Consider the following 16,502-nt stretch of genomic DNA (forward strand, 5'->3'; position numbering starts at 1 on the left):
CACGCTCATTAAGTGGGAGTTGAACAATGAGAACATATGGACACAGGGAGGGGAACATCACACACCAGGGCCTGTCAGGGGTTGGGGGGTAAGGGAAGGGAGGGCGTTAGGACAAATATATAACGCATGTGGGCCTTAAAACCTAGATGATGGGTTGATAGATGCAGCGAACCACCCTGGCTCATATATACCTATGTAACAAATCTGCACGTCCTGCACATGTATCCCAGAACTTAAAGTAAAATTTTTTTAAAAGTGGACTAAGGACATGAACAGGCAATTCTCAGAAGAAGATATACAAATGGCCAACCAGCATTCGGAAAAATGCTAACATCACTAATTATCAGGGAAATGCAAATCGAAACCATAATACAATACCACCTCACCCTGCAAGAATGGCCAAAATCAAAAACCAACAGATGGCGTGGATGTGGTGAAAAGGGAACACTTTGACATTGTTGGTAGGAATGTAAACTAGTACAACCACTATGGAAAACAGTGTGGTGATTCCTTAAAGAACTGAAAGTAGATCTACCTTTTGATCCAGCAATCTCACTACTAGGTATCCACCCAGAGGAAACATTATATGAAAAAGATACTTGCACACACATGTTTAAAGCAGCACAATTTGCAATGGCAAAAATGGGGAACTAGCCCAAATATCAATCAACAAGTGGATAAAGAAAATGTGGTGTGTGTGTGTGTGTGTGTGTGTGTGTGTATGTGTGTGTATATATATGTGTGTATATATATATACACACACACACACATATATATGAATACTACTCAGCCATAAAAAGTAATGAAATAATGGCATTCACAGCAACCTGGATGGAATTGGAGACTTACTCTAAGTGAAGTAACTCAGGAATAAAAAAACAGACATCGTATGCTCTCACTCACATGTGGGAGCTAAGAGCTACAAGGACACAAAGGTATAAGAATGAGGACACACAGGTATAAGAATGACACATTGGACTTTGGGGACTCAGGAAAGGGTGAGGGTGGCAAGAAATAAAAGACTACACCTTGGGACAGTGTACACTGCTGGGGTGATGGATGCACCAAAATCTCAGAAATTACCACTAAAGAACTTATTCATATAACCAAATACTACCTGTTTCCCAAAACCTACTGAAATACAAAAATTAAAAATTAAAAAAAAAAAACTGTATACAAATGTTCATAGTAGCATTATTCCTAATAGATAAAAAGTACAAACAACTCAAATGTCCATCAACCAATGTATGAATAAATACAATATGTACATACATACAATGGAGTATCATTCCACGATAAAAAGAAAGGAAATACTGATTCATGCAATGACAGGGATCAACCTTGAAACATTAAGCTGTGCGAGAAGGCAGACCTAAAGGCCACACATTGTATGAATCCATTTATACAAAATGTCTAGAAAAGCCAAACCTACAGGGACAGACTGTAAATTAGTGCTTGCCTAGGGCTGGGGACTTGGGGGGAAATGAGGACTGCTAATGGGCACATGGCTTCTTTTTGGGAATGATTAAAATGTTCTAAATTCACTATGGTAATTGATGACTGCACGACTCTGCGGATATACTAAAAACAACTGAATTTTATACTTCAAATGGATGAGCTATATATCAATTAGATCTCAATAATGCTGTTAAAAAAGAAAAAAATAGAAATCTTTCTACAACATAGAAAGTAACGGTGCATTAGGGAAATTCTAATTTTAAACTTCTAATGTCTATAATCATGAATAAATTATATAGAATATGCAGAAAAAATAAAATAAATGGCAAGTCTTAGGAAATCACCAGTAACATTTTACATTTCTAACAAAACTGGAACTGAACAAGCATGATTTTTTTAAATGTCACTCCATCTGGAGAACACCAAGGATAACAACAAAAATAAATTTGCTATTGACCTATTTGTAAGAGGACCAAGTATTATCAGCAATAAGTGTTTACACTGTACATTTTGTTAAGTATGTATAATTCCTTTAATGTATCATCTAAAACACTTGAAATAATTTTAAACATATTTTCCTAATTTCTTCAAATATAACAAGTTACAAATTTTAAAAAGTCGAGTGGACATAACATGAATTTGAGGATGGGAGAAAGAGAAGCTGGATTAAGAAAAGCAAGTCTACTCCTTCTTCCATGTAACTACCCTTCAAATATTTATAGTCATGTGGCAAACAAAAAAAGGTAACACAGCATTGCCTGCCAATCATATACATCCCTTATGGTTTTAACTTGCAGATTATATTTTGGGATTTTGTTCTTGAGAAGATCCAACTATTAAGAACAAAATGAAGTGGACACAAGAAAGAATATCATAGTAGTACTCTTCATTACTACAAAATGTAGCACACTCATAGAAATAAATATTGGTAAGGCAAAAAAATTAAACAGGGTAGTTCTGTGATCCTCCATGGCTTTATTTTCAAACATTCTAATAATTCTCTTCCTCCTTGTAAGCAGAGCCTATAGAGTCTGATGAGATTGTTGCTATGATGTTTGAAGTTGTTCATTACAGTCTAAAACACAGTGGATTCTGGGATGCACAGAAGCTAATTAGAAAGAAATGCACCTGCGGAGGGCCCACTTCGGCCGTCTCTCTGGCCAGGTTTCCCTCGGTGTGCGACTGTGCGCTCAGCCCAGCACCATGGGGAAGTTGGACAAATGGGTGGCCTCTATGCATCCAACAGCAATGGCAAGATCAAGGGGTTCAATCCAGTCTTCAGGGCCAACAATACAGGATTATCTGAATAGACCAAGGCCTACCTGGAAAGAAGTAAAAGAGCAACCAGAAAAGAAAAAGAAAGGCTCTGGGGCTTTGGCTGAATAAAATGAATGAGAAATGGAAGAAAGAACTAGAACACCACAGGGGGAAATTGTTAAGTGGAAGTGAGAGCTCATCCAAAAAACGACAGAGAAAGAAAAAAGAAGAAATCTGGTAGGTATTCATCTTCTTCTTCATCAAGCTCTGATTCTTCCAGCAGTTCTTCAGATTCTGAAGATAAGGATAAGAGACAAGGAAAATGGAGAAAAGAGAAAGAAGAACCATTCACATAAATCTTCTGAAAGGTCCAAATCAGAAACTGAATCAGACAGTAAGGATAGTTAAAAAAAAAAAAAAAAAGAAGTCAAAAGATGCCACTGAGAAAGAAAAGGACATTAAAGGACTCAGAAAAAAGAGAAAGATATACTCAGAAGATAAACCTTTATCATCGGAGTCCTTGTCAGAATCAGAGTATATTGAGGAGGTATGAGCAAAAAAGATGAAAAGCAGTGAAGAACAAGAAAAAGCAACAGAAAAAAAAAAAAAAAGAAAAAGAAGCATAAGAAACACAGTAAGAAGAAGAAAAAGAAGGCTGCTAGTTCAAGTCCTGACTCACCATAACATTAATAAAAATCAGGATTCCCTTATAAAAGAAAGCACAATGTCTGAGGAAATTTCAACTGTGAAAACTACAACATATTTACTAAAATGCATGAATTTTCTTGTTTTTAGAATTATTCCTGGACTATTCAGTAGCCACTCAGATGCCACTGTCTGAAAGGCATCTTTCAACATAAATGTTTCAAACATAAATGTTGCCTGCTGCTTGAACATCTATTTTTTTCTCTTCCAGCGCTTGATAGCTCTGGGAGATAATACACTGCAGTCATACTAGTGGTTAAGATATTTGGGAATAAAATCGATACTTTTGACTAGAAGTGTCTAAGGATAAACCAACCGAAATTGAATCTGGATATATCTTTAAGATGTGATCAGAAATGACCAGATGACTCTAGTTAAAATTTTTGAAGGAGGGATTACATTAATATTTCAAAACCCTTATTCTGTAAATAAGTGAATTTTAATTTTTTCCCCTTGTATACTTTTATTTACCTGGGGAAGGAGGTTGGAGGGGGTGGTTTGCTATCTCTTTAGCTAGCAGAATAGTGTGCCTTTGATCCTCACACATCTGTATTGTGTCAAAGCTGGCTACCAGCAGTCTTGCCTTTTACTGAGCTTAGTGTCATCCTTGGATGCTGTCATATGCTGCTTTGAGTGAACTAGAGAAACAGCCATTTGCAGCATGAGAAAGTCCCAAAAGCTCTGGGATTTACCTCCACTTCAATAATCATGAATATTTTTTAGCATTAGAATGTGTTATGCCATTTGAAATAATTTTGATTACACTTTGGCTTGGGAAAGGAATTATTTTAAATAGACACTGGTACTTTTTGAACTTGATAGCTAAGGATTCTAAAATGCATATTTTATACTTAAGTTTTAACCAGTCAGGAAAATTTTATGTAACCAGTGATAGTTTATTTTTTGTATGAATTTTGTTTAGGCTGCAATGTTTAGCTTTTGTTAACTCCTCACTCTTGCTGTCTTAAGTTCATTACTATGTTTAACAACCTACTTGCCAAGATATTTAGCATGTAAAATGCAGGGTTTTGATTTAAAAAAAAAAAAAAACAGCTTCATACTGAAGCTGAGACTTACCATAAACAAGTTGAGTGACAAAAAAAAAAAAAAAGAAAAGAAAGAAATGCAAATATCTGCCATCCAAATGAATACCTAAGTAGACAGCAATAAATGGCCACTTCTGGGATTTGGGCTAGTAAAAGTATTCCTAGAAACACAGGGTAAGTCCTTACACTTACTTAGGAACTGTGTCTGACAAGTAAACTGAATGTACGCCGGTAAAACATGGTGATTTGCGACCTGTGTTTAGGGGCTTCTGGTGGAGCCAGAATTAGTCTGAACAGAAGGCACTTCAGACTTCCAAACGCTGTTTCAACCAGAACATCTCTGTTCTCCTAGTTTTTGTTTTAGTTTGGCTTGATTGGAGTTTTATCAAAGATGTTATTTGAAAAGAATCTTTTTTGGAAAAAATTGATCTAGTCCAATACACAGTGAATAGTTCAGTGAAACCTTAACTTTACCTCCACCAGTCCTATATGTGACTTTCATCTCAATCCCAGAAGCCCTGCTAAGTGGAATCCGTAATCACAACATGGCCATGGAGGAACAGCATAGGATCTTCACAAAAACGTGCTAAAGAAAAGTATGTCCCTTTGTTTCTTTCCTTTCCATTTTTGTTTTTAAGACTTTAGCCACAAATTATCAAATTAGTCAACAAATATGCAGCTCATGCTTGGAGTAAAAGGGATTTATCTTCTTAAATCCTACATATGTAGGATTTAACAATAAGCAGAGTGGAGCTGGCAGTTGCTCCAGAAAAACTCATCCGTGTTGGGGAGTTTTTGGGAGCAGTCATGGAAGCCATGGAAGCTTCTGATTGTGGTTCTGCCCCTCCTTTATCTTGAGCTCTCCAAGGTTCTGATCTGCCTCTCAACCAACAACCAACTTCGCTGTTAGCCATGTGTACACACACGTGTGTGTGTGTGTGTGTGTGTGTGTGTCCTTCTAAAACTGCTTTTTTTTTTTTTTTTTTTTTTTTTTTTTTAACTTGCAGGATAAAATCAATCAGACCATTCCCTGGCTTACAATCAATAAAATCTTCTAGCTACTTGTGGTAATGTGATCCTGATTCTCATGTCAATACAGAACATGACAGTTATATATTCTTGAGGACAACATATGTCTTGGGCAAAATGCACAAATACCTTTGTAGCTGAGAAACCATTTTCCCATAAAAGTTTGTGATAGGACTGGTAAGACTCATAATGGAGAAAAAGCAAAACAGGAAATTGTAAGTCTGAACTTTTCAAAATGCCATTCGGTAGGCAGCCTCAATCAGTTGCTAGGTAAGCCAGACTTCCAACTAACAGGAATTCTAGGGCGTGTTCAAATGTCTATCAAGAGATGATCTACAGGTGGAATCTTACAAGAATTTATCATCTCGATTTTGTACCAGGGTGTCAGCATCTTTCGAGGTGGCATACTTCACATGTCTAGTTTCCTCCACAGGCAAGTAGGCTTTAAACCTAAAACATGTAAAAGTATCCCAAAATGATACCTAATTATAATTATGGCCTCATTTATAAAATTCAAAAGCCTGTAACGTCCCTTCTTGCCCATCAGAAATTGCTATATAGATTACCTTTCAGTTCCTCTTAAAAGAAAGTGACCAGTATGCAGCCCCACTCCATCTTGAATTTCCACTTCAAATGAGTCTCTAGGATCAGCCAGCTTATTTCCAGCTTGTGTTTCTTTCTTAAGAATTGGGGATGGATAAATGGGAGGAAACAAAAGTGGGAGAGAAGTGGAGAGGGAAGAAATTTTAAACCACATCTCTTGATCCAATCTTCCTCATTCATTAAGAAAAAGAAAGTAGGCAGATTCCTTTCTATCTTGGAAACTCCCTCAAATGGGACAGGAATGAAAAGAATACCCAAAGGAAAAGAATCTTAATTAGCCCTTCTTCTCTTAAAACTGTAAATACTTAGAGAATAAAAATAATGTATTTTCCAAAATACGTATTAGAGAACTAAGGCCAAGAACACTAAAATTATTGAATATCAGCACCGTGAAGAGTACTAGAATGACTAATAACTAAATCTATTCTCTTTCTTCCATAGGTTTTGTCTTTATCCTCACAATTGTAAGGTAATATCTTTTAAATACAAAATCAAATCTATTTGGGGCCAAAATGCTCAAGTTTTAAACCAGTGGTTTCTCAAAAATATACGAATTAATATTATTAGGACAAAATGTCAATGTAGATTAAATTTGATTTATGAATCCTAAACATTAAAACTATTTTTGTGGCCCTAGGTTGGCTGTGGCTCTGAAATGAATGTCACCATTTACCTTAGCTATTGATGCCACACACCTTCTCAATTAATGCTACTCAGAGTCAGAGAATGAAAGGCAATGGCAGAAAGGGAATTAGCAAATATGATTTCTAACTTAATTCAAATTGTTTTTCCTGGGGATGTATTTAAATTTTCCAGGTTGCTCGAATATCATCCAGGGATGTGATTTTGAAGGAGACAGCTTGTTACTGTTTTTCCTGGCTGTACTACAAGAAACAACAGTGTGAGCTTATTTTAAGTTAATGGGTGCTTCTGTGTTTCTTTACAAGAAATTAACTGCAATCATTTAGTTAAAGCAAACACTTTGTTAGTGTTACACTTTTCATCAGAAAATGTCTTCAGGAATCTTTCAAACTTAGAAAGTTAAGAATCCAAATTCCGTCCAAAGATTTTAAACTTGGAGCAAATTATTTAAATCACAATGAAAGATTTTTTAAGCTTAGCGACCCTCTGCTGGCACTGAATATTTTATAGCCATAGGGGACTCCTTTCCATTCTCCCAAATCAAGATAGTAACTTTTTTCCTGTCTCAGACGGCACCAGACCCCACGGTAGATTCTTCTTTCCTTCTGACTATGATAATCACAAAGAAACCCACAGGAATGGGCGGTATGGAACAAGAAGAGCAAATAGCTTCAACCAAGTTGTTATTTACAACTGGAGAAACATCTGCAGGCTCTGGCACCTGGTTGCGGACCTCTGCCCTAGATGACTTCCCTAGTGAAACTAGGCCCCTGGGCTACAAGGATTTATATTATGTAACTGTTTCTCCTCACCTTAGCTGAGCTCTCTGGACTTTAGACCTGCAATATTTGCCAGACCCTCTTCCTCTTAGTCAAAATCCCAGTTACAGGCTTTCCTGGCCAGTGGTCTTAAAACCACCAATGTCCTAGTAACACGACTTATGTGGAAATGGGCAGATAAAACTCCAAATGAAAAGGAGACTACCCCAGGCTCTTCGGGTTGTAACAGCCACATGCAGCTATAAGAGCAAGAAAGAAAAAGCAAAGCAAAATAGACACTCAACTGAAGGAAAGCATATCCACAAAGCACAGCACATGGGATATTAAAGAGCTTTCAATATCTTTACTCTTCCCCCTAAAAACTCTACCACTTATCCCCAGATCCATATAATATCCTTGGCCTAAACCTACATTTAGTAAACATCCATTGTTTCATGTCCAACATCCATTCCCCTCTTGCTGATAACATCAACCCAAATTTTGCTGGGGAGACTTCCCTTCCCCATTCTCAGGTATGAGTTTTGAGTGGGAACCTCCAGTCCTCTATAAGCTCTATAGGTCCTCACTATCTAACCCCATCAACATTGTCTATGCACTTAGCTCAATGTTTGCTTCAGCCATTGAACACATAACCAATCAAACCCAATGAGATAAATAAAGACATCAGCTGGGACTGCTGAGAAATAAAGGCTTACTTTCTTCCTATGATAGGATAATATAAAGTCTGAATTGGAGTAACAATTTTTTATTCATAAGGGAAAACACTTGTGAACCTATACAGATATGGAGACTAAAAGTTAACACAATGGGAGGCACAGCAGAGAAGAGAAGAAATGGGAAGAAACCAGGTCCTTAAATGACATTATTTTAGCCACTGGACCAAGCTTTGTCTGATGCTCAATTCTGGACTGCTGAGTTCTCTAAGCCAATTAATTCTCTTTATAGTTAAAGCCAGTTTGAATCAGGTTTCTGTCACTTAAGAAAAATGGAGAAAAAGAAAAATAAGAAAATAAAAGAGTGCTGACACACCACAATACCATTATCACCATTTTACCTCTTTAGGAGAAAGATCAGAGGAAGAGGGACATGAGCTCTTACCAGGCCATGTAACTATTCAAGAGCACTTCAACCAAAAGTATGGATTTGGTGTGGGTTTTCTGCCAGAAACAAAAGTTGAATAGCTTCCTACATTTATCTGCAGAAAAATCTACATAGAGAATTAATCTATTTCTACTAACCCAACAATGATTATAATAATTTTTCTTAAGGAAAAAATAAATAATAAGGAAAAGAGGAAAAACAGAAACTATATTTTTGTATATTACAACTCATTCAATAAATTTAAGTTAAAATGGATCTGAAATAGGTATCTGAGATGTTCCCCATCCTACAGCTTTTCAAACACCAATAAGGTATTTGATTCAGTGGGTAATCAAGTGAAACTTATAAAAAAAAGCCAACAGTCCCATTGAAGGACGTAAAGGAGAAAAATGAACAACTGTTCCAGACTAAATAAGGACCCTTTGATTACTGACATGTGTCTTTGATTACTGACATGCACACAATGAGCAGTACCCCAGCCCTTCTTTAGCACTGAGCTTAGACAGGAGGTCTTCGCTGGCTTCACGGTCCCTTAAACAGGAGATATTTTTACCTTTCCTCCACTTGACTGGAAATATTCAGCATGTACAAGCTGTCCTGTGGTATCATATGAATGCTGGCTCCATGCCACACTGGAAATGTGTGCCTCCGGCCAGTAAACCTTTACATCTTTTGTACACATTCTCTCTCCAGGAGACTTAAAATGGGTCCCCAGAAGGCAGCCATGGTGACTGACTTCAAGCCATTTATCAACTTAGCAATACACAATGATTATTGTTTCATCAACTGTCACTTCCTTAAACTACTGCCATCCGTCTCTAGCCCCTAAACCCATTCCTCACCAGTTCTTTCAAAATTGTGGTGCTTCTCAAAGTAAACTAAATAAAAGCATCTGTTTCAAATGGTACCATCCAAACAGCCTTCCCTGGGTCTCAGGATAAACAATCATGGAGACATACTCTCTCCAACGAAGTGCTTCACAAACCTTAACAAAACCGTAACATCCAAAGCTGCCAATTTCTACTGCCATCAACTCATCGTCGAACAGACTAGGTTTCTTTTTATTAATAAAAAGCATTTTACTTTTAAAAAAATCCCTTGATAAAAGGCTGTCAATATGCAATCTTCATTAACCAGGGAAGCCTGATTTTTCCCTACAAGTATATGAACCTTTCCTACCTACTACCCTAGCTTCCACCCTGGCTATCATCAGAATAACTGTTGAAGCATCCTAAAAAGACAGAGTATCAGATACAACCCTCTGATACACTGATTAAGTACACCTGGGGTGAGATCTGCTCCTTGGTCCTATACAATCTTTTCACGATTTTGGAGTCAGGTTCAGGCATTCAGATAGCAGACAAAACCCAGAACACTTAATTATTTTTCCAGTGAATTTTCTCATTGTGATTAAAGGCCCAAATAATTTCATATAAACTCGCTAGACCTTCACATAATCCATTGACTAAATGATGGTTAAAAGCTCCACTCACTGGAGCTTTCTATGAGTTGCCCCATATGTATTCCCAGGAAGTTACAGATTGTGTCTCCAGACCTCTGGTCTATTTCTAACAATGATTACCCCTGGAATCCAGAGCTGCCCATATGCAGGGGCGAAAAACATCTTCAACCATGGAAAGCCAACATCACTCTTGCTCATTTCTGCTTCTCCTATAGTACTGAGTTTTACTAAATTTGATCCTTTCATCTGCCTAGATCTGTAATATCATCCAGGCTCCCCCGAGATCCCATCACCCCTGATTTAATGTCACTTGTGCCCTAGGGGGGAAAGTGCCAAATAGCTTACTCAATGGTGTGATCATTCTCAAATTGAACATATTTATTTGTGTTTAATTTTAAATCATCATCTTTTCTCTCAAATGTTTTTGTGATGGTTTCATTAAGATTAAGGAATTATGGAGCATTTGTAAATTGACCGCCTCAGCCTGCAGACATGCTTTCTTTGACCCACACAAATTTTTATTTGAAAATCTTTAAACAAAGCATACACACTTCAGCAGGTCACAATCCTCACCAATTCCAACTGTTTTATACCTACTTTTTCATTCATTTGTGTTACCTGGGTACACTTGACTGGCTCCTTCAGACATTTGAGTTCGTAGCCCCTGCTACAAAAAAGATTATTGAGATTTTAGGGCATCTCCTGAAAAGACTGTTTATTTCCTCTCATGGTCTCTTCATTTATGGTAGATGTATCAGGTGTTTATTGGTGTCATGTAAGCAAAAGAATAGCTGAAGTTTCTCAGTCACTGAAAATTAAAGATAAAAAGAAATCTCTCCTATTCATTGCACCCACTAACGTTCATAAGAAATCACTGAATGTCTGGGTAATATAGTTACTTCATATCACTCGCCTTCTATAAGATTATAAACTATGGGAGAACAGGAACAATATCTTATTCATCTCTATGCAAATACTGTGTTAGACATTATGGGTTATTCAAAGTGGGCAGTGAAACTATTTTTCAAGTGAATGATCACCACTATTCAATTCATTATAAACAAAATTAGGTATATTAAAGATCCAAAACATTTTCCAGGGTCAATAAAGATACTGGCTACTGGGAGCCAAGTTAATCTGTGGTTATTAGCAGAAGTAGACAAAAGAAAATTGGAGAGCAATTCTGAAAATACAATACGCAATATGACTAATTACAGTCATCAATCACAAAAAGTTTGAACAATCTGAAAAATAGTATCTTAAAAGCATTCTAAGACATAATTTCTTTCCAAAGGCTATCACGCTTAAAATGAGAATGTACAAGCCTGTAATCCCAGCACTTTGGGAGGCCGAGACGGGCGGATCACGAGGTCAGGAGATCAAGACCAGCCTAGCTAACACGGTGAAACTCCGTCTCTACTAAAAAATACAAAAAACTAGCCGGGCGAGGTGGCGGGCCGCCTGTAGTCCCAGTTACTTGGGAGGCTGAGGCAGGAGAATGGCGTAAACCCAGGAGGCGGAGCTTGCAGTGAGCTGAGATCCAGCCACTGCACTCCAGCCTGGGCGACAAAGCGAGACTCCGTCTCAAAAAAAAAAAAAAAAAAAGAATGTAAAAGTAGTTATAAAACTGAAATGAAATTATTATGGCTCAATAGACAAGGTCTAAGGCATACAAAATAGCACATTAAATCAGTTCCCAGTTCATAAAACCTGTATGTGATGTTGATCTTCCTGTTTTTCATAAACCTTATAATTGTGCTTCCAGAAAGCTACCAAGCATCTGCCTCTATGTAGCTAATTCTTTTAATCTTGGAGCTCTAACAAGGAAATAGAGAGTATACTGTGCCAGGATCACTATCTTCTCCAGCCAAAAGCATTATGTCTTGGAGCCAATTTCCTCTTGGTAAATTTTGATCAAATTCCTTCCATTTGCAGCTTCCTTAGTACTGGTAATGGCTGCACATGTCACAAGTTGATATACATGTATATGTGTTTAACAATATACATTATAAATTTAATAATATGTACACCTGTGCACATGAGTAAATACAAGTCTATGTATGCAGCCATACATATATATGCATCCATAGTGGTTCCTGTCTCTTTATGTGATTCTTTGTGACTACCATCCAGGCTTTCTTAATCCAGTGAAAATCCCTCTGGTAACAAACATTACTTTGGAACTCTGCATTAATCAACTCTGCTATACTGCTACAATATAATGATAATTAAGGTTAATAATAATTCTGATGCCATAAAGTCTCTTAAATGCTTCCAAACAATCAAAAGAAAGATCAAATTATGCTCTACTTTTAGTGTGAGGGGTATTTTATTTTAAAAATCAATTATTTTAAAAGAACTGGTGGTCCATATATAGCTTATATAGTATATTTTTATGAGTCTGAATATTGAATTAATCAGTATACCTTATTTCCCCAATATTCTCAATACAGAAGAATTTCTGTAATTTTTATATATGACACCTAACATTAATATGCACACATTAAATATATCATATACAGGGGTGACAGATTAACCAGATCATCATATTTTTCAACTACAATGTGTAGTTCCTTAATCCTTCAAATGCTAAAGTAAATTGTTAACTCTCTAGTTGCTCCTGTTATTGTTCAAAATAAAGCATATTTAGTATAATTCACCTTACTTGATGAACAGGGGTCACTCTTGTAAGAACAGATAGCCATTTTTTAAAAAGAGTGATATAGTTAGGGACGTTTTAGGTGAATAGGCTACCTGTCCTTAAAATAAATGACACCAGGATACTGTACCTTTACAATCCTTGTTGCTTTTGATAGTTCTTTTCTACTTGCTATACACATATTTGTCTCATTTTGCTATAACTAATGTCATTGCAAATTCTATTCTTCAGTCAAGCATTATACAAAATTATCTAAATAAAATCTAAAGATGCCTCTATATGTCATGTATAAAATAAAGCACATAGTCCTTATTTCAGCTATTTCACAAAATTTAGAAACCAGGATGGTAGGGGAAACCAGGGTTACTTTCAGTTTGTGACTATGTACCAAGTAATTTAAGGTGCAAGAAATTTGGGACATATATCCAACTACCAATTTATACGAACTGCAGTGGAACAAAGGAACATGTTAAACTATACCACAGAGATACAATCAGCACAATCTAGTCTGTGGTAATTTTCTAGGACAAATGGCCCTGTTTCTGCAGCTATAAATTGCAAAAAAGGGAGAAAAAAAAAAAAGATGGAGAAAACTAGTAAGTTAAAAAAGACTTGACATAACAATTAATCGCAATGCATAGATCTTAATTAAAACAATTAGGAATTTGAACAGTGACTGGTTATTTGATGACGCTAGGGAATTACTGTCAATTTGTTCAGATAAGATAATGGTATTTTGGTTATGCTTTTTAAAAGATTTATCTTGGGCCGGGCGCGGTGGCTCAAGCCTGTAATCCCAGCACTTTGGGAGGCCGAGACGGGTGGATCACGAGGTCAGGAGATCGAGACCATCCTGGCTAACACGGTGAAACCCCGTCTCTACTAAAAAATACAAAAAACTAGCCGGGCGTGGTGGTGGGCGCCTGTAGTCCCAGCTTCTCAGGAGGCTGAGGCAGGAGAATGGCGTGAACCCGGGAGGCGGAGCTTGCAGTGAGCTGAGATCCGGCCACTGCACTCCAGCCTGGGCGACAGAGCGAGACTCCGTCTCAAAAAAAAAAAAAAAAAAAAGATTTATCTTTTTGAGTATTATACTGAAATATTTACAGATGAAATGTCATAATATGTGAGGTTTCCTTCATACTACGATGCCAGGCAGTAAGTGAATAGGAGTATAGATGAAACAAGATTATGACATGGCAATTATTGAAATGAGATCCATGGGGATTCATTATACAACACCCCAAAATAGAAAGCTTTTCAAATAAGGGAATTCTACAGTTGTAATTAATTTTGTTGTTTTCATTTCTGAAAATTATACCTAAGAATTATGATTGGATTTCTAAAATGGCTAGTTACAAATTTATAGCCATGACATGATGCTAAAAGTTAAACAGGGTATGCAGGTATGCAATTAATCTTAATTGTTTAATCTGGCTTAAAATTTTATCAATTTTCAAAACTTCCTTAGTCCTTTATTCTAAATGTTATAAACATTTTAAAATGCATTGTTTCCTTGACAAAGAAAAATTTCACAGGGCATGTTGCAAAATAGCACAAAAATTTTTATCTCAAATGTAATACTTACAAATTTAAAAGTCCAAAAAATACTAATAAAACAAAAGAAATGGACTTAAAGCTCTCTTCAAGAAGTCAAAATCCTTAGATTAACAGACAGTATTTCAATTATTTATGTTTAGTATGAAAAGGTTGACAATTACTATTACAGATTTTCTAATTCAGTAAAACACAACTAAGGTTGTCTATGATGTATTCACTATGAACTAGACAAGATACATACATAACATAAATCTATAGCTAATTCCAGAATTATTTCTATTCAGTTCTATTCATATAGCAATAAAAACATATGAACTCAAAAGTTTAAAATAGTTATTTTTTCCTGACTTGAAAATGCTTTTAATTTAATCTGTATAGATTTGCTGAATTTGGAGTAGAAACTACACAGTAGTTGAAAGTAAAATAAATGGTTAACTAATACATTAAATTAGTTTTAAATTAAAGTCAAATCTCATTGAGACACATTTTGCTTTTTAAAAATAATTCCCAGAGGTGCTAACTAGGCTAAAGTTCATGTTAACCTTGGAAACATCTTCAAAGTACTAAAATAAACAAATCTTTTTAAAATGTATCTTTAAGCCAGGCACAGAAGGGTGGTCCCAGCTACTCAGGAGGCTGAGGTGGGATCACCTAAGCCCAGGACGTCGAGGCAGCAGCGGGCTGTGATTGTGCCGCCACACCTCCAGCCTAGGTAACAGAGTGAGACCCCATCTCTTAATAACAAAAAAAGTATCTTTAAACACACAAATTATATATAATTGTTATGTCAATTAGTGTTTGTGCAAATTAATTTTTTAACCTCCTGAAGAACCACCCCCCTTTGATTTTAAAAAGTGACTGATAACCTCTAGTAAACTATTTTAGATACTTTAAGTAATTAGCTGTCCTTCTTTTAAAAATTCTATAATAATCCAGACTTTACTTTTCAATCTGGCTTCTTCATAAATGTTCTTGAAACATATTCAAGAAACTGTGTTCAATGTGTTGAATGTTTTGTTTATAATAATGTTGTACTTCTATTTTTATAATCCTACCTACTTAAAAACATTCTTAAAATGTATACAAGATCTACTGAGTCATTGTCAATTCAAGGCTAGAAACCATCCTGTGGTTAAAGGATTACATCAAACCAGTGTAAGGGCTGAGCTGGCGTTTTCCTTTACAGGTTTAAATAGCTTGGCTCTCCAAAGCTTGTGTGGGGGCTGCCGTTTGGCATAAAATCTCAGCAGGATGCAGATAATTTCTCTGAAAAATGTTTTTTAATGGCTAAGGGTTTTTTTTTTTTTTTTTTTTTTGCTTTTTAAAAATGTTAGAGAAAACATATATTAGAACCAGATTCAAAATTTATGAGACTCTTCCTCTGTAATGTGCCCATTCCTGTAGATAACCCAAGTAGAGCAGAGCAATCCCAATCCTAAAGACTTTAGTAAGCACAAAACCTCATTTCTATTTGAGTTGAAAGTCACAAAAGTCAAAACCAACTGCTTCAATTATAAAGGTAAACTTAGGGCTTCTTTGAAAATACATCCATGTGCCAAGTTCTCTCTGGTAATGATTATATGTTGCCCTTGGTCATTTTAGCCTCCACACCTCTGGTTTTCTTTCCATTTTTACATTCAAATATTACCATCTTTATTCCCTAAAATGGCCTTGTGAGATAGGTACTTATCAGTTTTATGAATAAATAAATACATAGATCCAGCATAATCCACCTAGTAATCAATAGAACTAAGTCTAGAATTCCGATCTGTCTCGCCCATATTCATTTTCAATACCTGTAGTTCTTGACTCTGGCTATAACACTAGAATTGGCTTTGTTTGTTGTTTTTGAGAGTGGGTCTCACTCTGTTGCTCAAGCTGGAGTGCTGTGGTACAATCTCAGCTCACTGCAGCCTCAACCTCCCTGGCTCAAACAATTCTCCCACTTCAGCCTCCCAAGTAGCTGCAATTACAGGTGCACGCCACCATGCCTGGCTAATTTTTGTGTTTTTTTGTAGTGACAAGGTTTTGCCATGTTGCCCAGCCTTAGAATTGGCTTTCTAAAACCACTGATGCCTAGGTTCTACCTCAGACTAAATAAATAAATTGAAATCTTTGGGAGGTACGATCCAGCAATCAATATATTCCTGATTTCCCCATGAAATAATCACAGCACCACACAGCAATACAAGAAGAGAAATGTA

General features: G+C 36.4%; 1 protein-coding gene and 1 pseudogene across 6 annotated transcripts in view; one reads left to right on the plus strand and one right to left on the minus strand.

Annotated features, from left to right (window-relative positions):
• BABAM2 (BRISC and BRCA1 A complex member 2) overlaps positions 1-16,502 on the minus strand; it is a 460,841-nt gene that overhangs the window by 324,813 nt on the left and 119,526 nt on the right. The window lies entirely within an intron of this gene.
• Positions 2,662-3,413, plus strand: LOC117062540 (annotated as a pseudogene).

Source organism: Trachypithecus francoisi, unplaced genomic scaffold (genome assembly GCF_009764315.1).
Source record: "Trachypithecus francoisi isolate TF-2019V2 unplaced genomic scaffold, Tfra_2.0 Lachesis_group17, whole genome shotgun sequence".
Taxonomy (NCBI): domain Eukaryota; kingdom Metazoa; phylum Chordata; class Mammalia; order Primates; family Cercopithecidae; genus Trachypithecus; species Trachypithecus francoisi.